The 26,373-nt window shown below is 38.7% G+C and overlaps 1 pseudogene across 1 annotated transcript; it reads right to left on the bottom strand.

Moving 5' to 3' along the window:
• Positions 1 to 4,542: 4,542 nt before the first annotated feature.
• Positions 4,543 to 6,200, bottom strand: LOC307056260 (ubiquitin carboxyl-terminal hydrolase 48-like; annotated as a pseudogene). Its single transcript has 2 exons — positions 5,468 to 6,200; positions 4,543 to 5,252 (listed from the first exon to the last, which is right to left on the bottom strand). The product of its transcript is annotated as a ubiquitin carboxyl-terminal hydrolase 48-like (transcript).
• Positions 6,201 to 26,373: the final 20,173 nt, after the last annotated feature.

Genomic DNA, 26,373 nt, shown 5'->3' with positions numbered 1-26,373 from the left:
TTATTCTTTTTGTTGCAAAGGTAAATGGGAGTGTTTCCTTAATTTCTCTTTCAGATTTTTCATCATCAGTGTATAGGAATTCCAGAGATTTCTGTGCATTAATTTTGTATCCTGCAACTTTACCAAATTCATTGGTTAGCTCTAGTAGTTGTCTGGTGGCATCTTTAGGATTCTCTGTGTATAGTATCATGTCATCTGCCAACAGTGACAGTTTTACTTCTTCTTTTCCAATTTGTATTCTTTTTATTTCTTTTTCTTCTCTGATTGCTGTGGCTATGACTTCCAAAACAATTTTGAATAATAGCCTCGAGAATGGACATCCTTGTCTTGTTCCTCATCTTAGATGAAATGCTTCCAGTTTTTCACCATTGAGAATGATGTCTGCTGTAGGTTTGTCATATATGGCCTTTATTATATTGTGGAAGGTTGCCTTTATGACCACTTTCTGGAGAGTTTTTATCATAAATGGGTGTTGAATTTTGTCAAAAGCTTTTTCTGCATCTATTGAGATGATCTATGATTATTATTCTTCACTTTGTTAATATAGTGTATCACACTGATTGATTTGCGTATATTGAAGAATCTTTGCATCCCTGGGATAAATCTCACTTGGTCATGGTACATGATCCTTTTAATGTGTTGTTGGATTCTGTTTGCTAGTATTTTGTTGAGGATTTTTCCATCTATATTCATCAGTGATATTGGTCTGTAATTTTCTTTTTTTGTAGTTTCTTTGTCTGGTTTTGGTATCAGGGTGATGGTGGCCTCATAGAATGAGTTTGGGAGTGTTCCATCCTCTGGAATATTTTGGAAGTGTTTGAGAAGGATGGGTGTTAGCTCTTCTCTAAATGTTTGATAGAATTCACGTGTGAAGCCATCTGGTCCTAGACTTTAGTTTGTTGGAAGATTTTAATCATAGTTTCTATTTCATTACTTGTGATTGGTCTGTTCATGTCTTCTATTTCTTCTTGGTTCAGTCTTGGACGTTTATACCTTTCTAAGAATTTGTCCATTACTTTCAGGTTGTCCAATTTGTTGGCATAGAGTTGCTTGTAGTAGTCTCTTAGGATGCTTTGTATTTCTGCAGTGTCTGTTGTTACTTCTGCTTTTTCATTTCTAATTTTTTTGATTTGAGTCCTCTCCCTCTTTTTCTTGATGAGTCTGGCTAATGGTTTATCAATTTTGTTTATCTTCTCAAAGAACCAGCTTTTAGTTTTATTCATCTTTGCTGTTGTTTTCTTTATTTCTATTTCATTTATTTCTGCTCTGATCTTTATGATTTCTTTCCTTCTGCTAACTTTGGGTTTTGTTTGTTCTTCTTTCTCTAGTTACTTTAGGTGTAAGGTTAGGTTTTTTAGTTGAGATTTAGTTGAGATTTTTGTTGTTTCTTGAGGTAGGTTTGCATAGTTATAAACTTCCCTCTTAGAACTGCTTTTGCTACATCCCGTAGGTTTTGGATCATTGTGTTTTCATTGTCATTTGTCTCTAGGTATTTTTTGATTTCCTCTTTGATTTCTTCAGTGATCTCTTGTTTTTTTAGTAATGTATTGTTTAGCCTCCATGTGTTTGTGATTTTTTATGGTTTTTTCCCTGTAATTGATTTCTAATCTCATAGCATTGTGGTTAGAAAAGATGCTTTCAATTTTCTTAAACTTACTGAAGCTTCATTTGCAACCCAAGATATGATCTATCCTGGAGAATATTCCATGAGCACTTGAGAAGAAAGTGTATTCTCTTGTTTTTGATGGAATGTGCCATAAATATCAACTAACTCCATCTTGTTTAATGTGTCATTTAAAGCTTGTGTTTCCTTATTTACTTTCATTTTGGATGATCTATCCATTGGTGAAAGTGGGGTTTTAAAGTCCCCTACTATGATGGTGTTACTGTTGATTTCCCCTTTTATGGCTGTTAGCATTTGCCTTATATATTGAGGTGTTCCTATGTTGGGTGCATAAATATTTACAATTGTTATATCTTCTTCTTGGATTCATCCCTTGATCAGTATGTAGTGTCTTTCCTTGTCTCTTGTAATAGTCTTTATTTTAAAGTCTATTTTATCTGATATGAGAATTGCTACTCCAGCTTTCTTTTGACTTTCATTTGCATGGAATATCTTTTTCCATCCCCTCACCTTCAGTCTGTATGTGTCCCTAGGTCTGAAGTGGGTCTCTTGTAGACAGCGTACATATGGGTCTTGTTTTTGTATCCATTCAGCCAGTCTATTTCTTTTGGTTGGAACATTTAATCCATTTACATTTAAGGTAATTATGTATGTTGTTTGTATGTTCCTGTTACCATTTTCTTAATTGTTTTGGGTTTGTTATTGTAGGTCTTTTCCTTTTCTTGTGTTTCCTGCCTAGAGGAGTTCCTTTAACATTTGCGTAAAGCTGGTTTGGTGGTGCTGAATTCTCTTAACTTTTGTTTGTCTATAAGGTTTTTAATTTTTCTGTTCAGTCTGAATGAGATCCTTGCTCGGTAGAGTAATCTTGGTTGTAGGTTTTATCCCTTTCATCACTTTAAATATGTCCTGCCACTCCCTTCTGGCTTGCATAGTTTCTGCTGAATGATCCATTGTTAACCTTACAGGGATTCTCTTGTATGTTTTATGTTACTTTTCCCTTGCTGTTTTTAATATTTTATCTTTGTATTTAATTTTTGATAGTTTGATTATTATGTGTCTTGGCATGTTTCTCCTTGGATTTATCCTGTATGGGACTCTCTGCACTCCCTGGACTTGACTGACTATTTCCTTTCCCATGTTAGAGAAGTTTTCAACTAAAATCTCTTCAAACATTTTCTCAGACCCTTTCTTTATCTCTTCTTCCTCTGGAACCCCTATAATTCAAATGTTGGTGTGTTTCATTTTGTCCCAGAGGTCTCTGAGACGGTCCTGAATTCTTTTCATTCTTTTTTCTTTATTCTGCTCTGTGGTAGTTATTTCCCCTTTTTTATATACCAGGTCACTTATCTGTTCTTCTTCCTCAGTTATTCTGCTAGTGATTCCTTCTAGAGAATTTTAAATTTCATTTCTTGTGTTGTTCACCATTGTTTGTTTGTTCTTTAGTTCTTCTAGGTTCTTGTTAAATGTTTCTTGTATTTTCTCCATTCTATTTCCAAGATTTTGGATCATCTTTACTATCATTACTCTGAATTCTTTTTCAGTTAGACTGCCTATTTCCTCTTCATTTGTTTGGCTTTGTAGGTTTTCACCTTGCTCCTTCATCTGCTGCATGTTTCTGTCTTCTCATTTTGCTTATCTTACTGTGCTTGGGGTCTCCTTTTCACAGGCTGCAGGTTCATAGTTCCCATTGTTTTTGGTGTCTGCCCCCAGTGGGTGAGGATGGTTCTGTTGTTTGTGTAGGGTTCTTTGTGGAGGGGACTGGTGCCTTTGTTCTGGTGTGTGGGCCTGGATCTTTTCTTTCTGGTGGGCAGGGGCATGTCAGGTGGCGTGTTTTGGGATGTCTGTGAACTTAGTATGATTTTAGGTAGCTTCCCTGCTAATGGGTGGGGTTGTGTTCCTCTTTTGCTAGTTGTTTGGCATGGGGCGTCCAGCACCATAGCTTGCTGGACGTTGGATGCAGCTGGGTCTTAGCATTGAAACGGAGATCTCTGAGAGAGCTCTTGCCTCTTACAAGAGCCCTGGAGGTCTCTGATGGTCCAATGTCCTGAGTTTGGCTCTCCCACCTCAGAGGCTGTGGCTGGAGTACCAAGACCCTGTCAACCACACAGAATTATCAAGATAGTGGTCATTGGCAAGTGAAACCACAGAGAAGAGGCCCATGCTATGCTTTGTCCTGATGAGCAATTTTCAGACTTCAGCTCATTCTGGCAACAGGATGACTGGGTAGGCAATGCGAGGCAACACAGGGTCTGTGAGGCAGGCAGTGCTCAGCTGGAGCATGGCCTGAGGGGCCAGTTGAAGCCCTCCAGGAAGGCTGACAGGGGCCTGGACTCCAGGCTCCTGTGGCCGTGGCCTCTTTGGGGTCTCCCTCCTGGCGTCAAGTCGCTCTCACTCCTGCTTTGGCAGTCGTGCCTTTACCCTGAGCTTCTTCATGAGGTGAGCGCTCCCTGAGGCAATGTGCCCAGGTAAACTTTTTTCTCAGATCTTCAGCAATAAAGAAGAGGATGCCTTAGGAAGTGACAGAATGACTACAGATGTATAGGCACCAAGAGTGAGATCACAAAACAAGTTTGTGCTGCTCCTGGTGACACCTGATTCACAGGTGCTCAATAAATGGCTGTTACTTTCACTAGTCTGTAAATTCACTAGGGCTCCTTGGTTTCTTTCTTGGGTAGCCACAACAGAGGTCTGTCTGCATGCTCTGCAATCTTTGCACAACCAGGGATGTGGGGTGACCGCACCCCATGTGCCACATCCACGTGGCAAGCTACATCCGTTACACTACCCTAGCCTCCCCCACCCCGAGACTTCCCACAAGGCTCTAAACCAGGCCTTAGTAAGGCCCTGAGAGATAAGGTTGTGAGGGTGCCCACCTGGAGCTAGTAGCTCAGATTGGGCACCGACTGTCCCAGAAGATCTTACAGACCAGCTCCAGCAGGTAACCTTTGGTACAGCTCCTTAACTTCTTCATGCTTTGCTTTTCCTTTATCCACACTTTGCTTACACATCTTGGCCATTTCAATACACAACTCCTCAAATTTGGAATTATCCCAATCTACCAGCTCTTGAAGAAAGGCTGGTACCTGAATAGGTATGTTGGGTTTTTCTTGAGTTTGCAGTCTATAAACCAACAGGTATGCATTTCGAGAGCAGTGAGTTCCTTTGCCACAGTTGGGTACACATGTCTGGGATTTAGAAGGTTCTGCTAGATCTTCCTCAGTCCCTAGTTGTAATTTCTTTCCCTCCATCTTTTCTATGTCTTCGTCGTTAAACTTATACCATTCACCAGACTGTGGATCTTTCACATGGGCAATGTAGTGACCAGAATAAACGCTCACTTCTTTGTGTATGAGGACTGCACTATGTTCATACACATAGGACCCACCTTTGTGTTCCACATAAGGCTCCATATCCAAAATTTCTGAGAAGCCAATGTAGGTATTCAGCTTTTTCTTATGTCCAGTTTGCCTGTCAAAGACAAAATGCATTAGCTGTAAGTTCAGAGTACAAGGAAGACTAAGGAGTCGGATCTTCCTTGTTGCATTCTGTTTGCTTTGACAGTTTTCACAAATGTACTGATTGTCTCCTAATTTTTCTTCCTTCAAAAATTCTGAGATACAGGGCTTTCCTGGTGGTGCAGTGGTTGAGAGTCTGCCTGCCGTTGCAGGGGACACGGGTTTGTGCCCCGGTCTGGGAAGATCCCACATGCCGCGGAGCGGCTGGGCCCGCGAGCCATGGCCACTGAGCCTGCGCGTCCGGAGCCTGTGCTCCACAACGGGAGAGGACACAACAGTGAGAGGCCCGTGTACCGCAAAAAAAAAAAAAAAAAAAATTCCAAGATACAATCTGTTAACTGTTTGTGGCCTTGGATATTTAACTCCAGTTCATAAAACTTTGATAAAAGCTTAGATTCTCTGCATCACTGAGTGCAGACAGTTACATAAGCTTATTCCCCACAGAACTGCTGTTGAACAGTGTTCCTCACATCGGGATTCTTTTGTTTAGACAAAGTATCTTCCAAAAGATACATAAAGAGCTTTGAAAATTCTTGGGCATCCTGCTGCTGCCCTGTGTCCAAGCCCAAAGTTTTAACAAATCCCGATGGATCAATGTAGCACCTATTACTGATTTACAACAAGGCAGATAAGTACTGGAGATGCTCACAAATCTCTTGAGGCTCATCCTTCTCTGCTTGGATACCACCTCCCATCATGTAGTCACTATAGGTGCTTGGACATAAGTAGAGCCCCTGCAGAAGCTCCAGGTTAAGAAACCACACTTGAAAAAATGTGTTGACATACCAAGTAACTCCCAGTTTAGTGAGGCCCACAGATGAGCTCTTTTATCTCCTCTCATAGTTGAGGTCGTCAGTGTTATGAAAACTGTTTTCATCTATTTCTCCTAACCAAATGTGCTCACTGATCCCAACCAAGCAATTCGGGTTTCCTTTGCAGTTTCGTCTGCTCACGCCAAGCATGCAGGGCTCCAGCCAGATGTGCTCCTGCGACACCTCCTCGGGACCCACCGTCTCCGTCCAGCGCCAGGCCGCCTTCTCCAGCTGCAGCCGCGGGGCCATGGCCTTGGCCCGAGGAGTGCCTCCTGAGCCTGGCGCTGCTGCTGTCGACGCCCAAATGGGCTCCGCCACCGGCGCTGCTGGGGAAGCGGCGTCTCAGCCCCTGTCCAGGATTGCGTCCTGCGCACCACTAGTCTTCCAAGCCAGCCGAAAACTTCTGATTTGATAAAGTTAGATGAATTTTTTGAGCTGCAACAATATCTTTTTTATTTTCCTCTAACGGAATTCATGTTAGATTTACAAGGCCTATTTCTATTGCTGGCTGACAACTTTGTCTTGCCAACTCACGGTAACATGAGCATTTGCATTTAAAGCCTGTGTCTACTTTAAGTAGCTCCCTAGTCAAATTCTAGGACCTCTTACTCCGCTGAGGTTTCCCTCCTTTTTTCATTTCTAAGGTGTTCTAAGCTTAAGGGGCCTTGGATATTTTCCTGGCATTCTGAGATGGACACCCTGCCTGCCTGACTTTCTCCGTATTTGCTGATAACTTCTGGGTGTCTGTTGATCTTGACTAGTCCATGTTCTTGTAGGCTGAAACCTTCCTTTGAAAGTTGTGATACCCACCGTAACTGATTCTCATCCTCCGCACCCTCTGCGCTATTCAGTGTGACTCTAAGCTGACGGCTCACTCTTAGATACTTTAATACCCGGTTGGGGTTGGGGGGGTGGGGGCGGGGAGGAGGAACGGGGAGTGGGGAGAGGGCACACTCTCTTTCAACAAAGCTTGTCTTTTGTAAACCAAAGGCTTTCAGGTTCCTGCATTTGTTATTTGCTTACAAAATCTATTCAGAAATGTGTTCTAGGCCAGCACAGTCCAGTTTCTGTGACAATGGAAATGTGCTTTATATAACTGCACTGTCCTATATAGTAGCCATTGGTCACATGTGGCTGTTCAGCTCTTGAAATGTGGCTGGGGTGACTAAGCAACTAAATTGTAAATTTTATTTAATTTTAATTAATTGAAATTCAAATAACCACATGTGTCTACTGGCTCGTATATCAGACAGCACAATTCTGGACTGTATCTGTGCCCTCCCTGATAGCAGTTTATAAAAAAACCTATTCCTGATGCCAAAATCCTAGGGTAAGTGTAACGTACATAAGAATATGGGAAGGGAAGCCACTTTTTAATGTCTCTTCGTGTAATCCTAGCACATTAACTTAGAATTTTTTCATCAGTTTTATTGAGGCATAACTTATGTTAATAAAAATGTACCCATTTTAAGTGTAGAGTTCAAAAAGTTTTGACAAATGCATCCTGTCATGTAACCACCACCACAGTGAAGAAATAGAAGATTTCACTACCCCACAATTCTCCTCCCCCTACTCCCAGCCCCTGCCAATCATTGATCTGCTTTCTGTCACTTTTGTTTTGCCTCTTCCAGAATTTCCTATACCTACAGTCAGACATATGCAGTCTTCTATGCCTGGTTTCTTTCAACCAGTACAATGATTTGAGATTTGTTCATGTCATTGCTTGTGTAGGAGTCTGTTTCTTTTGTTTTTTTCCTTTTCTTTTTTTTTTTCTTTTTGCTAAGTGATATTCCATTGTACAGATATAATAATACAATACAATTTGTTTATCCATTCACAAGTTGATTTGGGTTTTTTTGGTTTGGGACAGTTATTTAAAAGCTAATTTATGAAGAAAGTACATATCTTTTGTGGATGTATGTTTTCATTGTCACCTGGAAAATTTCTAAGATTGGGAATGCTGAGTCATATGGTAAATGTATATCTATATAAGAAATTGCCAAACTGTTCTCTAAAATGGTTGTATTATGCATTCCCACACCAATATATGAGTTATAATTGCTGCACATCCTTTCCATCAGTTGGCATTGTCACTCTTTTGGATTTTAGCCATCCTTGTGGGTGTACAGTGGTATTCTGTCACAGTTTTCATTTGCATTCCTTTTTTTTTTTTTCACGGTACGCAGGCCTCTCACTGTTGTGGCCTCTCCCGCTGCGGAGCACAGGCTCTGGACGTGCAGGCTCAGCGGCCATGTCTCACGGGCCCAGCCGCTCCGTGGCATGTGGGATCTTCCCAGACCAGGGCACGAACCCGCGTCCTCTGCATCGGCAGGCGGACTCTCAACCACTATGCCACCAGGGAAGCCCCCATTTGCATTCCCTTGATGACTAATGATGTTGAACATCTTTTTATGCATTTTTATGCCATTCATATATCTTTTTTTAGCAAAGTGTCTGTTCAAATGATTTTAAAATCAGGTTATCCTTTTCTTACTTAGTTGTAAGAATTATTTATTGATATAACTTTGCAAATATTTTCCCCCAATCTGTGGTTTGCCTTTTAGTTTCTTAACAGCATCTTTCAAAAGCATGCTATTTTTTGGTCTATCTAAGAAATATTTGCCTACTCAAGGTTATGAAGATTTTCTAGTATGATTTCTTCTAGGTTCATAGTTTTAGTTCTTAGCTTAATGCTCAATTTTGAGTTAATGAAGTTTTTTTTTTAAAGTAAATCAAGACTCTAAGTTACTTTAATATTTATTCCAAATCTCAGGTTAATATAGAACCTGCCTCATGGAGTTGTGGTAAGCCTGACACATAATAACAATTGGGTAATTATTAGCCATGGACATTTATGTTTATTCCTCCAACAAATCCCCTCACAGCACCAAAGGAAATACTGAATATTATCAACTAAAGTAAGGAGCTGAGAGTTCGGAGGATATAAGCAAGGGATTTTTAAAGATTACAAAGAAAAGCTAAATAAAAACTAAAACCAAACCTCATTCCATGGGAGAGGATACTTAAAAATTTGAATGAGATTTTTTGAGTGAAAAAATTGAATGATTTCTTCTCTTTTGTGACACTGACTTGTCTATTCTTAGGACTGAATGTGCATGGGAGACTAAAGATGCTCTGTTGCCTGTTTGGTTGTGGGGATCATATCCTGTGTATACATCTAGAAATTGGCACAAAACAATGTGAGGAGAGTCATGGATGAAGATAAGAATACTTTTTCTATTGCCTTTCCTTACAGATGAATCTACATAATCTCTTACATCTTTAAAAGTTATTAGATTTCAGGTATGAAGTTTAACTTTTTAATAACTCAGTGGGAAAGTAGAGCATCAGTAGAGCATCAGCATCAGGTTCAGCCAGGTGTCCAGAAAGATGCTTGTAGTGCTTTTTCTAGGATCACCTGTTGACTTAGTTCATATTTGTGCAAAAACATGTGGAAGAGGAGCTAATTCCCACTGAAAATTAATGTTAACTATTTATATGATTTTTTTTTCCCCTTTGGCCCTCTTCAGGTGACAGTGTGGTTTTCCAGAGTCAAGTCAAAGGTGATTTGACCCATGGATCCTCTGACAGGAACACAACGGAATGCTGCACAGGGTGGGTGGGGTAGAATTGACCCCAGTTTACTCTGACTGACTTGTGATTGCCCTGTGATACTTGAAATGCAGGAAAAATCCTGGAGTATGTCTCTTGTTCTCTGCACTCACCTACCCATTGCGTGCAAGAGACAACTAGACTCCTCTGTCTGGTAAATGATTTTCTTGCATGTTGCAACCATAGAAGGCTTATCTAGTGGGTTATCTGTTCACCTGGTCTAGTGCACCTGTTGGCCAGCTGACAAGTATTTGCGGGTATATAGGGTCACACTTTCTGTTTCTCAAATTGCTATGCATATGTAAATGATGGGTATCACGTGGATCTCAGCTAATTAGAATAGGTTTTTCTCTTTTAATCTGCCCTGAGACCTGATGCAGGGGAATTTCTTTATCAGAGCCAAATGAACTCTCAGACTCTGACAAGCATGACAGAATGTAAGGTCTTCATCAATGCATTGATTCAACTTTTCAATAAATATTCATTGCTCTTTTACCAGGTACTTTTCTAGACAACAGTGAAGAAGCTAAAGTCCCTGTCCTCACTGACTGGATGTCTGACTGCTCATATATACCAATGATGATAATGAAACTTTTGTGCCTTTCTTCATGCTATGAGGCATAACACAGAGGTCAATAATTCTATCTTAATTCCTTCCCCAAAACTCTAATTCTCTTACCCTCCAATCCTTGGCAGAGAGGGTAGAATTTTAAACTGAGGAAGATTTATACGATGTGACTCCTCAGGCCACAAGTTCTCTCTGGGCAGGGGAATTTAGGAAGGGATTGACCCTGAGGTGAGTAAAGAGAACAGGTCCTAAGGCAGGCTTTTCTCTAAAGGAGATTGAACTTACTGGATCATGCTTGCTGCCTTTGTCACAAGGGGAGGCACTATTCAGTTACCTCCTTTGAATAGTCCTCAGAGTTTAAAGTTGAATTTAGCTTACTCCTTTTGACTCAGACATATCAATTTTGCATCATTATTTCCATTCTGGCACCCACAGCTGGAGATATTTGGGCTGGGGCTAAAATGGACCTTTGGCATACCTCACATTTGACATTTTTTTGTCCATACCTGGACCATTCCATATCAACATAAGACTGCTGGATCCTTGAGCTAAGTCCTGGAATCCAGTACAGACCTCAGATCCTGAGGCACAGTCTAAATTAACCTGTGTTCCTGAAATGCGAGTGCAGTAAATAGAGCATAAGAGACTGGGATTTTAACAAGAGTTAGTCATGAAAACACAATTTATGCTGGAAAAGTGAAGAGGTACATGTGAGTTAAAGATATGTAGACAAATATATGTATAATATAATTTAATAATCATGGAATGTAAATTTATGTATATAAACTATATATACAAATATGTCAATATAATATATAGATTATATATATAAATGTATAAAGATAATTATATATATATAATCATATATATACATATATATATATGAGATCTAGAAGAAGAAAATATTTAACTACTCCCTTCCAGGCTTCATGCCCTAAACCTGAAGCTGCTATAAACCTACCCATGGGCTGCCCCAACTCTTGGATGAGGCCCAGCTTCTAGGCTTCCTTTTCACATTGTCAAGTATTAAACAAATTCTTTTGTATGTAGAAGAGAAAGAGGAGTATCACCACTGCTACGTATTGGTCCATTTTGTCTAGAACATCAGGTTTCCTTGGAGGGGAGATAGTGAAAGTGAAATGCCCAAATATACTTCTGTCACAGTGATGCAGACTTTGCATGCCTCCATTCAATACACTGAGATGGACAAAAAGGAAACCTAAAACTGAAATTCAGTTTCACATAACATTCAACCCTTTTATCAGAGTTACCTTTGAAATATTCAACCTTTCCAACCTTTTTTTATTAGGTTAAATTAGGGAGTGAAAAGTCAAGTCACAGCCCCAAAGATACTATGTCATTTCCTAGTCATAAGAAGTAGTCCAAATATAAGATCTGAGAATTGATAATCTATTCTGGTTTGTTAGTCCCAAAAAAGAGCACACTGGTCTTTGAGATCTGCACAATACCTTTGTTTTTAAGATGTTTGAGATCCAGATTAAAGGCTGTAGGTCTGTTTCCATGCCAGTCTTTTTTAAATTTATTGAGGTATAGTTGATTTACAATATTACATAAGTTTCAGGTGTACAACATAGTGATTCACAATTTGATAAAACAGGAAATGTGGAATGGGAGTTGCTTTTGAACCATGGAAACTCTTTGCAGCCACTGAAATCTATTAGTCAGTGAAATCTCATGAATTTTCTGGACTACAGTGATCGTTCTCAACTTTGTCAAGGTGTGTTGTTAACATGCTCTATTCCTTTTTGTTAGCTGACAACAGGTTGTTAGGAAATGCATCCTCACTTTCATCTATGTCCAAAATGACATTATACTTTGGTGTGGCCTCTGAAATAACTGCTGTATATACAAGGTGGTGTTTATGTTCAGCAGTAGTATGATGAGGGGAACAATTCACTCATTCACCAAATACTTGATGAGTTCCTACCAAGTGCATGACTGGGACCTACAGTAGCAAACTGAAGGACAGGCCCATTGGTTTAATAGAACTTTCATGGGAGAAACAAAATAAAGGATAAACAACAAACAAAACTGTCTGATTACGTAAGAGCTATACAGAGAATAGAACAACCAAATGACTGAGTGACTAGGCGACTACTTTTGACTAGGTAATCAGGGAAGACCTTTCCAAGGAAATGACATTGGTGCAAATGCTTATATGACAAGAGGACTCATATATGCAAAGATTCCAGGCAAAGGGAACAGCAAGTACACTTTAAATGGGAATCAACTTTGTGTAGCCAATTTTTTTAAAATGAATTACTAAAATTATAAGCAATCACAACCAAATATCACTATTCCTGGAGCAGAGTGATCAAGGAGATATGAGAGGTAAGAGTAGGCAAGGGCCACATTATGGAGGCATTCTAGTCCTTGGGGCATCATAAAGAGTTTGGATTATAGTCTAAGTATAGTGCGAAGTCATCCGAGGAATTTAATTAGGGAGGCACATGATGGGGCTTACTATGTAACTACCTATGGAAAAAGCCTATCATTTTCAAAGGGAAAAGAATAGCTTCCTGCTACAAAATCCCAACCCCCTAGATAACAAAACAAATAAACTAGCCTTTCTAGTTTATCATTTCCTTTAAAGCATCTCCAGCATAAAGCATCCTCCAGCACACTTGTATGCACAAACATAAACATATGATGTGCCCGTGAATTGTCATTCATTACATTCATCAAGGACAAAAAGGAGTAGAGAATAGTTCTTTCTGAAGCCTAGTATTTCTTTCCTATGAAAGATATTTAAATTATATAACTCTGAATCTCTCTTAACCCCTTTACTCATTCCATATTTAGGGTGGTGACTGACTTATCTGATTGGTAAATAGGATGAATAACTGGGTATGCTTGGCTCAGCTCCCATACATTCCTCATGGGAATGAAGCTGTCCATAGACAGCAAAAATTCTGTCTGTGCCCCCATGGCAAAAGCATTACTAAGACAAGCCGCATCCTGGTGGCCCCCCTCTACCATCACTGCTGTGATTGGGTCAGTGAGTCTACCTAAATCTGAGTTCATTAGTGAGTCCACTTAGTTAACAAACCTAAAGCCTAATTCTCCAATCTAGTTTCTATTAGAAATAAAAACAATATTTTGGCCTCCTATTATTGCTCAGCTTGTTTGAAAACAAGATGGAGGAAATGAGGTACCATTTTCAGGAGGGAAAGTTGCATAGAGACCCCAACTTCAGATACCTACTGAGAACATAGCACTGGCTTAGATTCTATCGAAGATATAAAGGAAAAACTAAATATACCATCAGTACTGAGGAAATTTACAATCCTTTGTGTTAAAATATTGTCTTGCTAACAAGAAAAACAGCTTCTTAGACAGAATAGAAAACTTAAACTCCAGATTTAAAAAATAATAATAATCATCAGTTTGGAGTCCCCCAAGACTCTGTCACATGCTCTATTTACATAGACCTGGCCAGCCATACACACAGAGGAAAGGACTAATGGAAAGAATGCTCACCTTTTGCACTCAGCACTCTCCTTGTCTGTTCATTGTCTTCCAAGTATGGATCTGTAAGCTTTGCCTATGAACACTGCTTTCAACTCAGTTATATTAACTCTGTTCTCCACTCTCTCTCCCACACCAGATAGTAGAAGAGGAATGCTGCTCTTGGCTCCTTTTCTCCAATTTCTCCTATCATCCATTTGGACATAATACGTTACAGAAGCTCTACTGATTAACATACAAAGGATGGTCATGTGGCATTTGGGGCCTGCTCCAAGTGTCAACCCAAAGAGCGGAAGCTGTTCAATGTAACTTCCTGTCTAACTCTCATGTGGAAAAGGTGAGAGGTAAGTAGGTGAATTTAAACTCAGGTCTGAGAAAAGCACCCTAGGCATAATGGAGACTAATGTGGTAGAGACATACTCTTTTGTCATCCTTACAGTGAAACTAAATATAGATCTATTCATCTTGCCTAGAGGAAACAAAGCTCTGGATCACTTATTGGGTATGATGGCTGAATGAACCGAAGATCAGACTATGCTTGATTTGCCTCCATGTATTTTTAACATATTTTTTACTTTTTTTCAAATGAAATAAAGAACCACCTTATCAAATTTTAGAATTAGAATGAAGCAAATGTGTGCATTAAAATATCATATACGAGCTCTGTGTAACAGTTTTTCTATATTTGCTTGTTTGGTTTTTTATTTCATAGGTACTTCAAGCTTCATAGAAAGGATATTTCTCAGTCCAAATGTATGAGGCAATTACAATACTTATTAGTACACACCTGGGTGTACTTGATCCACATTTTTGGGGACTACACTAGGACCCTTACCCAAGGAATTTGGTACCCTATTGGGCCTGTTACATGAAAAATGAAATGGAAGTGATCCTAAGTGTTAAGTTGCTGACCATTTTTTTCTACTATAAAACTTGTCCAAATAGACTTAGAAAGGATGGTCATAGACTTTTTACCTAGTATGTAACCATACCAAACAGGTTAAGACAGGAGTAGCGTAGGTGTATGAATAAAAATTAAGGTGAATTTCCTGTGGTGTTACAGGTAGTAAGTGAACTTGCATAAATCACTGTATAAGCCATTAACCCCACAACTGAATTTACAACCTTTAGTTCTCTAATTGTCCTCCTCTAAGTTCTGGGGACTGAATCAGCCATTTGGCAACCTGCTTCACTTCTGACTGACTCAGAAATATTTCCATAGCAGCTACCATTCTTTTTTTTTTTTGGAAAAGAATGGGTGGAGTTGCTGCTATGAGTCATGAAAGAGTGAGAAATTCAGAGGTAAGGTGAAAGGTGAGGTGGATATCCCAATGCATTTCACAAGGAAGTGTCATGGGACAAAAAAGACCAAGAGTCAAATTTCCTCTAGAAACTTTTGAAGGAATTATTAATTAAACAAAATTTTAATGACTACTCTTTACTTCTGAGAGTCATCCTTTCTTAGCCTTCCCAGAAATAGGCATCCACAAACACTCACACACAGTTGATAGAGAGAAAACTTTGCTCTCATTTAAAATCTTCCCTGTTGTAAATACTCTTTTCCCATGATTTTCTCCATGATTATTTTATCATACAGCTAAATGTAGCATCCTGAATCATTGATTATAGATTAATTGAATGAAATCAAGCTTTTCAACTTTATCCTTGGCCATCGAACAATGCATGGTCTTAGAAGAATTCATCTAAACATCAAGAATACAGATAGGAAAATGTACGTATTTTTTAAGTTCAACCAGAATCCCATTCTAAGCAGAGTGTATACAAATTGATTCTTTTAAATTAGTTTACAGCCAGTAATTTAAGATTCCTAAAATAATGTGACAATATATGGGTCCAAGGGTTTAACCCAGCAGATCCAATGAGAGTACAGAGATCACTGATTGTGGGCATCAAGGCTCTGGAACACTAGCTTAGCACTAGCCAGAGCAACAGACTTGGAATTTAGCCAGTAAGTCTCCTCATCTTTTGGAAGAGCCTGTTGAGGCCCACGTCAAACTAAAACTTTGTTTATAAATTAGTAATCTTTTTAAAATTTTTAGCTGCCAAGTAAAAGCTTTAGAAAGAACTTTCTAACCCTTAGTTATTATTCAAGACCTGACTGGACACTGAAAATAAGAGAAAAAAATAAATGGGCTCTTCCAAAGGGATTTCTTCCACTGTACTTACGAATAAGGGTGGTGGTTGGCACGACAGCATTGCTCAGTGGTCAGTAGCACCAGCTATCATGATAACTTGGGTCAGAATCCTGGTTCTGTCCCCTCCTTGCTCCATCCCCTTAGATAACTTTTGACCTCTCCATGCTTCTCTTTCCCTAACCTTATGAAGGTAGAGACATTACTTACCTGATAGCATTGTAGACATTGAGTATAATGTGCTTAAAACAGTGCCAAGCACATAAAAATCTCCTCAAAAATGTACAGTACAGAAAACACAGAGGTCTAGGTAGGTTAGTGACCTTTTCCAGGTTACACAGCAGCAGAGCTGAGATTTGAACCCATGTCTCTGAACCCCTCATCTACAGGCTCAGACTTGGTTTGCTCATTGCCATTTCTCCAGAATTGTCTGAATAATTGTCATGCTAAGTATTGGGTTGGCCAAAACCGTCGTTCGGGTTTTCCGTAAAACCCAAACGACAGTTTTGGCCAACCCAATAACTGGTGAAAATTAATTTAGCACTTCTGCCAAATAGGAAAGTTTTACGTAAAACTTTAAATGAGCTTTATTTTTTTCTAATACAAGTGTTGATGTGGTAAGTGACCTTTTCTCAGATATTTTAATTCATTAATACAGGAAACACTGCACATGAGTTGAGGTCTGGAGTACGAACTTTAATATTGTGACTAATGGATTGCTCTTTCAGGGACGCATTTTACTTCCAAAGCCTCTAAGCTTTGAAGGGCTGCTCTGAAGGCCATGGTACAATTTGTAACATAACCATATTTTCTGTCTCAGCAAATTGACAGAGCCAGAAGGCAACAGAACAATGTCATTATCTGTAGTTTAATGTCACAATCCTTTGGGTCTCAACAAAACATTTGATGATATGTGACTATTGAAGACCCCATTTATCTTCTCACAGAGTCATCATAACCGTTGCAGATTCCTACAGTCTTTTTCCTCAAAGGAATGCATATTTGACCCTAAAGGAGGAAGTTGACTGTGACACAAACTCCCAGACAAACAAGGCTGCCTTTTCACTTGCTACAGGATAAGACAAGTAGGTAATAGATGTGATGAAACACAGGTTTCAGAAGCAATGGCAAAATGGAAAATGTCAGTTACTGAAAATTCCTTTTTCACATGACCCACTCAGGTGAGATAAAGACTGTTAGTTTTCACATAGTGGCAGTCTGGGGGCACAACTCATCATAAAACCTTGCAGGAAATTCTCTGAACTGTTCTATAAATTATCTGCTGACCTTGGAGAATGCCCAGGAGGGTCATTTTGGGTGTCTAGTCTGAATGCGACTCATTCTCCCACATGTAAAGGGAATGCATTAATCTATAACAAACATGTTTAATTCCCACTTGTCTCGCCCCATCCTAACTTCCCAGAAATTCCAGCCCAACCTTGAGTCTTGTGATGAATTGGCTCACCATTTGTGGTGACTGTTATGACAGAATCTGAGTAAGAGTTTGTACTACTGGCTCACTGCCTCAAAGGGGATCTCCTTGACACAGAAAACTTAAATAACTTATTACTCCATTTCTTCAAGGACACAACTTCCCTCTAGACAAATGATGACTTGACCTGGAAACCACATTTTAAAAAAAGTCTGCCCTTCAGTAAAGATAACCCAATTTAACAGTAATTATTCTTATCAGAGACTCAATGACCAGATTCTACATATCTACCCTGAGTCTCAAGTTACCTGTATAACTGTTTACTAAGGGTTCTGCCAAGAACAATCACAAGGGGTAAAGTTCATAATTTTTGTTACTTATAGTGTCCAAATAAAAAGAAACGAGCCCATCTCCTTGGACATATGAGTACTGGAAAAAATACAGGTAGCCTTAAAAAAAGTAAAGATTGAGAGCTTAAGTTATTTAAAAATGAATCAAAGATTTTTTTTAAATGAGACTGTGTTACTTTAAAGATGTATGTAATAGAGTGCCCAGAAATAAAGCCATGCACCTACAGTCAGTTAATCTATGACAAAGAAGGCAAGAATATATAATGGAGAAAAGATGGTCTCTTCAACACATGGTGTTGGGAAAAGTGGGCAGCTACATGTAAATCAATGAAATTAGAACATTCCCTCACATCATATACAAAAATAAACTCCAAATGGTTTAAGGACAATATAAGACATGATACCATAAAATTCCTAGAAGAGAACATAGACAAAACATTCTCTGACATAAATCATAGCAATATTTTCTTAGATCAGTCTCCCAAGGCAAGAGAAATAAAAGCAAAAATAAACAAATGTGACCTAATCAAACTTAAAAGCTTTTGCACAGGAAAAGAAGCCATAAAAAACCCAAAAAGACAACCTACAGAATGGGAGAAAATATTTGCAAATGATGAAACCAACAAGGGTTTAATATCCAAAATACACAAACAGCTCATGCAACTCAATATAAAAAAAACCCAATAAAAAAATGGGCAAAAGACCTAAATAGATATTTTTCCAAAGAAGACATATAGAAGGCCAACAGGCACATGAAAAGATGTGCAACATTGCTAATTATTAGAGAAATGTGAATCAAAACCACAATGAGATATCACCTCATACTGGTCAGAATGGCTATCATCAAAAAGTCTACAAATAATAAATGCTGGAGAAGATGTGGAGAAAAGGGAGCCCTTATACACTGCTGGTGGGAATGTAAACTGGTGCAGCCACTATGAAAAACAGTATGGAGATTCCTCAAAAAACTAAAAATAAAGCTACCATATGATCCAGCCATCCCACTCTTGGGTATATATGTGGAATATAATGAAAACTATAATTTAAAAAGATACATGCACCCCAATGTTCATATGTTCATAGAAGCATTATTTACAATAGCCAAGACATGAAAACAATGTGGGTGCCCATCAACAGATAACTGGTCTAAGAAGATGTGATATAGATATAGATATAGATATAGATATAGATATAGATATAGATATATGAAACTCAGCCATAAAAAAGAATGAAATATTTCCATTTACAAAAATATGTACCTAGAGAATATTATACTTAGTGAAGTTAAGTCAGAGAAAGACAAATACTATATGATATCACCTATATGTGGAATTTAAAAATAATACAAATGAATCTATATACAAATCAGAAACAGACTCACAGACATAGAAAACAAACTTATGGTTACCAAATGGGAAAGAGAAGGAGGGAGGGACAAATTGGGAGTATGAGATAGACAGATACAAAGTACTATACATAAAATAGGTAAGCAACAATGATCTACATAGCTCAGGGAATTATATTCAATATCTTGTAATAACCTATAATGGAATATAATCTGAACAAAAAATAACAATCACTTTGCTGTACACTTGAAACTAACACAATACTCTACATCAACTATACTTCAATTTAAAAAATATGTACAAGACATATGTAAGTAAATCAGTTAGATTAAATAAAACAACACAAAATAGAATTGCTATAATGGTATAGAATGCATGAATAATGACATGGGTTGGAAATGCATTGAGAGTTATAGGAAAACATATATTCCATATTTTATGGAATTTACCTTAACATATATGATTGAAAAATAATATATATGATTCTGAATATTTACTATTGAAAGAATCATATATATTATAGGGAGATTCCTTAAAGTATGGAATTTAATTATGGAAGACAATTGATGTAAGAGACCATTTAACCAGTCAATTCTCTTAAATTGCAAAGATTTATTGCTACATAATAGTTTATATTCATTTCATACACCAAGGGTGGAGATATAATGCTCAAAAAGATAGGCTTACTCCCTGCCTTCCTAGAGTTTACAGTCTAGTGGAGATTTAGCCAAGTTAACAGGCAATAATATTATTGCCCAGCAAGTGTTGTGATGTGGGGTATACACAGAGACCTCAGGGAACAAACAGGATGCATACCTTGTGGGTTTCAGGAGGCTCACTGGAAGGTGAGAAGAGAACTCTGATGATGGTGTAGAAGTAATCTGACAAAGAGACAGTAGTTAAGAAAATGAAAGAAAATATTCCAAGCAGATGGAAAGGCAAATACCTAGAAGACGAAGTATGTAAGCTTTGGAGATGGCCAAGGATGTCTATAAAAAGAGTCTCAATTCAAGTTCCAGAGTGTTCTGACATGACCTAAAAGACCACAGTCACAGGAGAAGCAATTGGCAATTACCTTTATCTAAAAGTGCCATTCTTGACCCACAAGATCATCAGCAGACACACCAAGAGTACAATCTGAAGTATACTGATACCAGTGACTATAAAGATACAGTTAGAAGATAAACATTTCGTTTGAATACCATTAAAGATGACACACAAAAACGGTTGACTCCAAGATTACCCGAGTGTGTTTAAATCTCTAGATCAGATGTCATACAAAGGAAATGACAAAGTTCTTTGGAAGGGTGTTACATGTATCTTCTCTGTTGGGTTAAATCTTCCCTCCTCCCCAATCACATTAACAAAAGTATATTGAGCATATTTGCTAGATAACAGGAAATGCAAAAGGATTATTAGATGGCATAGTTTTGGGCCACAGAAAGGATTACATTTTTCTTGGGAATAAAGGTAAATTCATATAAAAAAGGAGAAGAGAGTGACTAGTTAATATTTAGTGTAACTAATATTGTTAGAAACCACAGTATCTGCTGTATAGTCCATTGGTGTCTAATTTCTGGTGACTAAATTAATTATGTTTTCCTTGAAAAGGAAAATTTTATAGAATGGAAGGGATTTGTGTTGGCAAGAGAAGGGAGGTAGAAACTGGAGAGGACATTCTAGACAAAGAAAACAGTCAGAGCGAAGCTTCAGAGACAGGCATGGCCATGGTGTACACATGGGTCAGTGAGGCTGTCTAAAGCTAAGGAACCATTTGAGGAGTTAGAAATCAGTTGCTTCAAACTGGTAGGTTGGGACGAGATGGTGGAGTAATTTGAAAACCAGAAGTCACACAATTTCATACTTTAAGAAAAAAAGCATTGAGGAGTGTTGAACTGGAGAATGTAGAAGCAGTCTTTACTAGTTCTTCTAACAGTGCCACAAAAGCAAAATATAGGAGAAAAAATTCCACAGCCACTGGGGTCAACAGAGAAACACATATGGATTGAGTGGTGAGATCATGGAAGTGAAATAAAAACCAGGACTCAATATCAAAGGCATTTCAAAGAAAAAAAATTTTAAACTCATTTGAGACCACTCTCCGGATAAAGGAAAGAACATGAAAGGCAGGGATTAGCTGAAAATGACTAAGTAGCTATGAAAATAGTGACATCAGTTGGTGGAAGTAGAAAGTAAAAATGGTGTCAGAGAAATGGTAAGTTTTGTTTTGTTGCCATTGATCTTAATAATGGGGTATTCAGGTAGAAATATTTATTTAGATAGGTTTTTTTAAAAAGCCTTTATAGTTCAAGTGGGAGAACAGGTTTGGAGTCATAGGAGATACTTTTACATAGGTTTTCTAATGAAAAGGGTAGAATGGTGATTGTTTCATTTACAGCAGAATTCTTACTTCAAACAAATCCTCAACCAAATGGCAAGTCTTTTCTGTTTTTACAAACAAAAGAGAGAGGCACTTTGCAGGAGTGAAGTTCTGGAGCTTCTTTCTTCACCAAATCCTTCACTCCATGGCATCCTAAGGGACTAGGAAATACACGTAAAGGGACCTTCATGGGAAGAAGTTGAACCAGCCTAGGGGAATTTCTTCACCAGAAGTAGCCATGGCTGTCAAGAATGGGAGCAAGTTGGCAACAACCCTGAAAACCAAACCTGAGCTGAGTGAGCAGAGTAGACCATCGGTTGTACAGGATCCGGTTGGGCTATCTTCAAATGAAGCTGGCAGTCAGGCATCCCATGAACTGACAGTCTGGGTCACAATGTGCAGGTAGGTGGGTCAAGTCGCCTACTGTCAGACAAGGCAGTGGGTCAAACCAGGTGGGCCGTTCAGAAATCAGAAGCTCAACCTTGGCCAAAGGTCAGAGAGGCAGTGGAGAATCAAACCCAGGCTTAGCCAGCTGGGTACTGTTGGCATTGAGGATTAGTCTCCAGGTCACTAGAGCACATTAATTCATTCACACACACAAAAAAATGTGCACTAGGGCCCAGTTGCTCTGCTAGGCCCTGGGATACTACGAGGAGAAAAGAAAAGTGCCTTGTCTTCATGTAATATGTGCAAGAAAATTACCCAGATTCTAGAAAATTCTGCTCTCTAGTCCCTGCTACTTCAAAGATGCTGCCTGTGACCAGTGTCTACTCTACTTAACCCTGTGAATTATACACTTTAAAAGAGTAAATTTTGTGATATGTGAATTATATCTCAGTAAATCTTTGAAAAAATACAACCCTAGCCCTGCCTCTTTCTAGCCGTGTGACTTGGGACAAGTTATTTCATCTCTGCGTGCTTCAGTTTCCTCATATGTAAAGTGGGGATAGTAAAACTTACCTAACAAGCTGTTGTAAGAATTAAATAAATTAATACATGTAAAGGGCTTGGAAGAGTTCCTGGCACATAGCAAATACTCGATACCTTTTGGCTTTATTAGCAATATTAGTGGGAGAAGGAAAAGGAGCTTTTAGTTAGTTGATAGCATGCAGCAGACAAAATTATATTATTAACATTGCCCATAAGAAACAAATCTTTGTCAGTATCACTGTAATGCATCATATTTTCTCAACTATTCCTCTACTGTCTGATCTTCAGGTTGTTTCAAGTTAGTGGTTAGGAAAACTTAACGTTTCTTCTCTTTGACCTCCAGGAACTCTTTATACACTGAGTATATATCTTGTTATTTCATAAAGTAGAATTTAAATAGGGAAAAAAAAACAGAGGCATAAAATGAAGTACAGAGCAGCTAGTTTTCATTCTTGAACTGTGAAGTTTTGAGGTGTTTAGGTAACTGCAAGTAACATTTTTCCTCTTAAAAATCGAGTTCCAGTTTCTACTTTTCTGTCACTGTTCTTGATTAGAAAGCGGTTCTGGAAATATTAGACAAAGGCTTGTTGGTGAGAAATGCTAACCAACAAGAAGTACATTTAAAATTGTATCTGATCTAATATTTTAATGAAATGAAAGCACTATGTTTTTAATGTGATACCTCTTTGACTTTTACTCTTCTTTCAGAGGGCATCCTGCCTTCACCCTATGATGCCCTGGGCAAGATTCAAGAACTGCTACCCTCAAAGCCATGCCCCGTTGACTCTGACCTCTCTCCCTTTTATTTTTATAGCTGTGTTCCCAGAGATTGTCCTGGAATGTGAGATGAATACCCTCACATTTAATCTCTCTTCAGATAAAGCTCATTGGGCTTGGCAGCTGTAGTTTTAAAGAGCTTGCATGTTTTAATGACTGTTTTATCACTGCAAAACCGGGATGTGTGAACAGCAAGCCCTTCTGATATACCTGCACCCTTATGTTGAAATGCTTCTTTTGTTTTATTAATAGAGGAATGTTTGTTTAACAAATCATGAACTTTTATGAATGATGATATATGGTTCAATATCATGTAACATTCCATGGACTTCTAAACACAAAGCCATCTTCAAAGAAGCAGAGGTCTCCAGGTTTGTTTGGAAAGTAACATAATTAACTCTTAGCACAAGGCCACATTTAATAGGGGACAGGCTTTGGGAACAGGGTGTGTTTTTTCTAAATGGCAGTCCCTTTTATAAAAGCAAAAATACTTAACTTGTTGGAAATGAATTTCTGCTAATGGATTTTTCACCAAAGTTGCTTTTTGGTTTTGTTTTGTTTGTTTGTTTCAACTTAGTCTGTCCTCATTGAGGGTATAGGGTAGAAGTGGGGGGTGGATGATGAAAATGGGGGGGACACTGGATGGGGTACACTGTTTGGACAACAAAGGTAGGATTGTTAGAGCAGCTGTATAGACTAAATGAAAATTCAGTATACTCCTTTTTCACAGTTGTTGGAGAGAATGGTTGAACTAAATCTGTAATTACTTAGATATCGATCATAGCCCTTGATCTGAAGGAATGGATATTATTCATTTTTAAAAAACAGCATGCAGAAACAAAGTCATACATTCATTTATTCACTTGACCTATATATTGTAGTAACTACTACAAACCCGGCACTGCACTACATAAGGAAAATTCAAAGATGATGAAGTCCAAGTTCCTGCTTTTACAGTATATTGAAATCTAGTGGGGTTTTTTTTCTTTCATTTTTTGGCCACACAGCGCAGTATGTGGGATCTTAGTTCCCCGACCAGGGATCAAACCCATGCCCCCTGCAGTAGAAGCATGGAGTCTTAACCACTGGACCACCAGGGAAGTCCCCACATCTACTTTTATTCCCTTCCTCCTTCCCTCTCTCCCTTCCTACTTTCCTTCCTTCCCTTCCTCCCTTCACTTTCCATACTAAAAAGGCAGTTATTAGACAATGGACACAGGGCTCCAGGAGGATGGGAGAAGATAGTTACATAAAACCTTAAACTCCCTGGACCTTAGTTTTCTTTATGGTGAAATGGAAGTAACGGTGCATAACATATAAGGGGCTGAGAAATAAATGAAATGTCTCCAAAGTGGCCCATACAAAGTAAACACTCAATTAATAGAGGTTAAAAACATTGTCTTTCATTAGACAGAAAAGGGGAGACGTGTTCTCCAGGCTGAGGTCCTTCGTAAAAGTTAGAGGGGTGGGATAGGGACGGTGGGAGGGAGACGTAAGAGAGAGGAGATATGGAGATATATGTGTATGTCTAGCTGATTCACTTTGTTATAAAGCAGAAACTAACACACAATTGTGAAGCAATTATACTCCAATAAAGATGTTAAAAAAAAAGTTGCCGAGACAGGAGATTTTGTTCAGAACCATTATATTCATTATAATCCTTGATTAACAGGGAAATGGAACAAGCTAAAAGTGAGGAAGTAGGAGACTCTTACGGGCTTTGTTTTCCCTGCTGGGGAGCATGGATGTGATCCTGCAGGAGAAGGGATTTAAGCAGCGAAGCAGTGTGACTGCATGTATTGGAGACAAATGAGATTGAAGCCAGGAGGATCAGTTAGGCATCTGTCAGAACAGTGAGAGCCAATGAGAGACTAAGTCATGACAGTACAGTAGGGATAGAGATTTGTGGATATTCAAGAGAAAAAGAAAAATACGACTTGCATAAATACAGATGTTCCACAAATCTTCTCTCAAAAAAATGCATGGACCAACAACACAGCACTGAGTGTCAGAGTCCCCTCTGACCCTATCCCTCTCGCTTTCAGTGTCTTCTTATTCTCAGGAGGAGCTGAGAAATGTGATGGGTTATTAGTGTTTTGGTTGTTTCACTAGCTCAGTTGAGAAAAGATGGTTCCTGAGATTCCACTTTTATTACAAGCCTGGTATATAATGAATCCCCTATGTTTTCTATAGGAAAGTGTTCTAGCCTCTATTGAGCTCAGCCATCCTATAAGGTAGATGTTATTGGTGCCACTTCACAGATGAGGAGTCTGAGGATCAGAGAGGCTTGGTAACTTGGCCAAGGTCACACAGTTAGTATGTGACAGAACCTGAATTTAGAGTCAAATTTGTATGACTCCAATGTTAAAACTTTTCCATCATGAGATACCCCTTGAGTATAGTCAAAGACTTTGGTTCCCATCACTGGCTCAAGATCAAAATCATTAGGGGATTTTTTTTTTAATGCAGAGATGTCTAGATACCATTGTAGATTATGAAATCAGAACTTCCTAGGGAAAAGTAGGGGTACCTATGCTTTTCTATACATCCTCAAAAAATTCCAATGTATGAGTGGAGTTGAGAAGTTACTTCGTAGACGTAAGAAAAAAAGTTCACCCACATTGGAAAGCTAAATGAAATGAAGGGATTTATATCCTTGTTTATTGGTTGGAAGGATTATGTATTATACTTCTGTATAGGACTTGTGTTCACCCTTACAAGCAGACCGTACAATACCAGAAACAGTGAACAGGGTAGAAAGAATTAAATCTCACGTCTTCCCATCCCAGTTTGACTGATGTAAATGTGGTACACAGCACTCCAATAATTCTCAACTCAGACATGAATTAATAGATGGGATGGGAAGTCCACATTCAAAGAGAAATACAAAAAAGAAATATATTCTTTCTTGGTCCCCTTCAGTAGATGCTACAATAAGCTAATCATAATTATGTGATTAATTTCCTCTATACCAAGGATCAAAACTAAAAGCTCTAAGTTTGGAGTCACAGTCTTTCCCTTCTCTCTGACCAGCTTCACATGGCCTAACTCCTGTGCAGCCTCTATGAATCAACTTAAAGGAAGCCCTACCTGACCTCCATGCTGACTTAGAAGCCTCTCTTCTACACTCTGTTCTCCCATAGTGTCCTGTGTCTACTGCTATCACAGTCTTAAACACACTGAAGTACAGTCGTCGCTGGTATTCCCTGTCTCTGTCTAGACTGTAAGGTCCCTGAGGACAAAGGCTGCTTCTTATTCTAGCTTATAGCTTCAGACCCTAACACAGAATAAGTGCTCAGTAAAGATTTGTGGAATGAATGAATAAAAGAAGGAAAGAAGGGAAAGAGGGAGGAAAGGAGAGAGGAAAGGAGGGAGGGAGGGGAGA

Source organism: Hyperoodon ampullatus (genome assembly GCF_949752795.1).
Source record: "Hyperoodon ampullatus genome assembly, chromosome: 1".
NCBI classification, from domain to species: Eukaryota; Metazoa; Chordata; class Mammalia; order Artiodactyla; family Ziphiidae; genus Hyperoodon; species Hyperoodon ampullatus.
The sequence above is the reverse complement of the archived record's forward strand: the minus strand, read 5'-3'. Positions and strand labels throughout refer to the sequence as shown.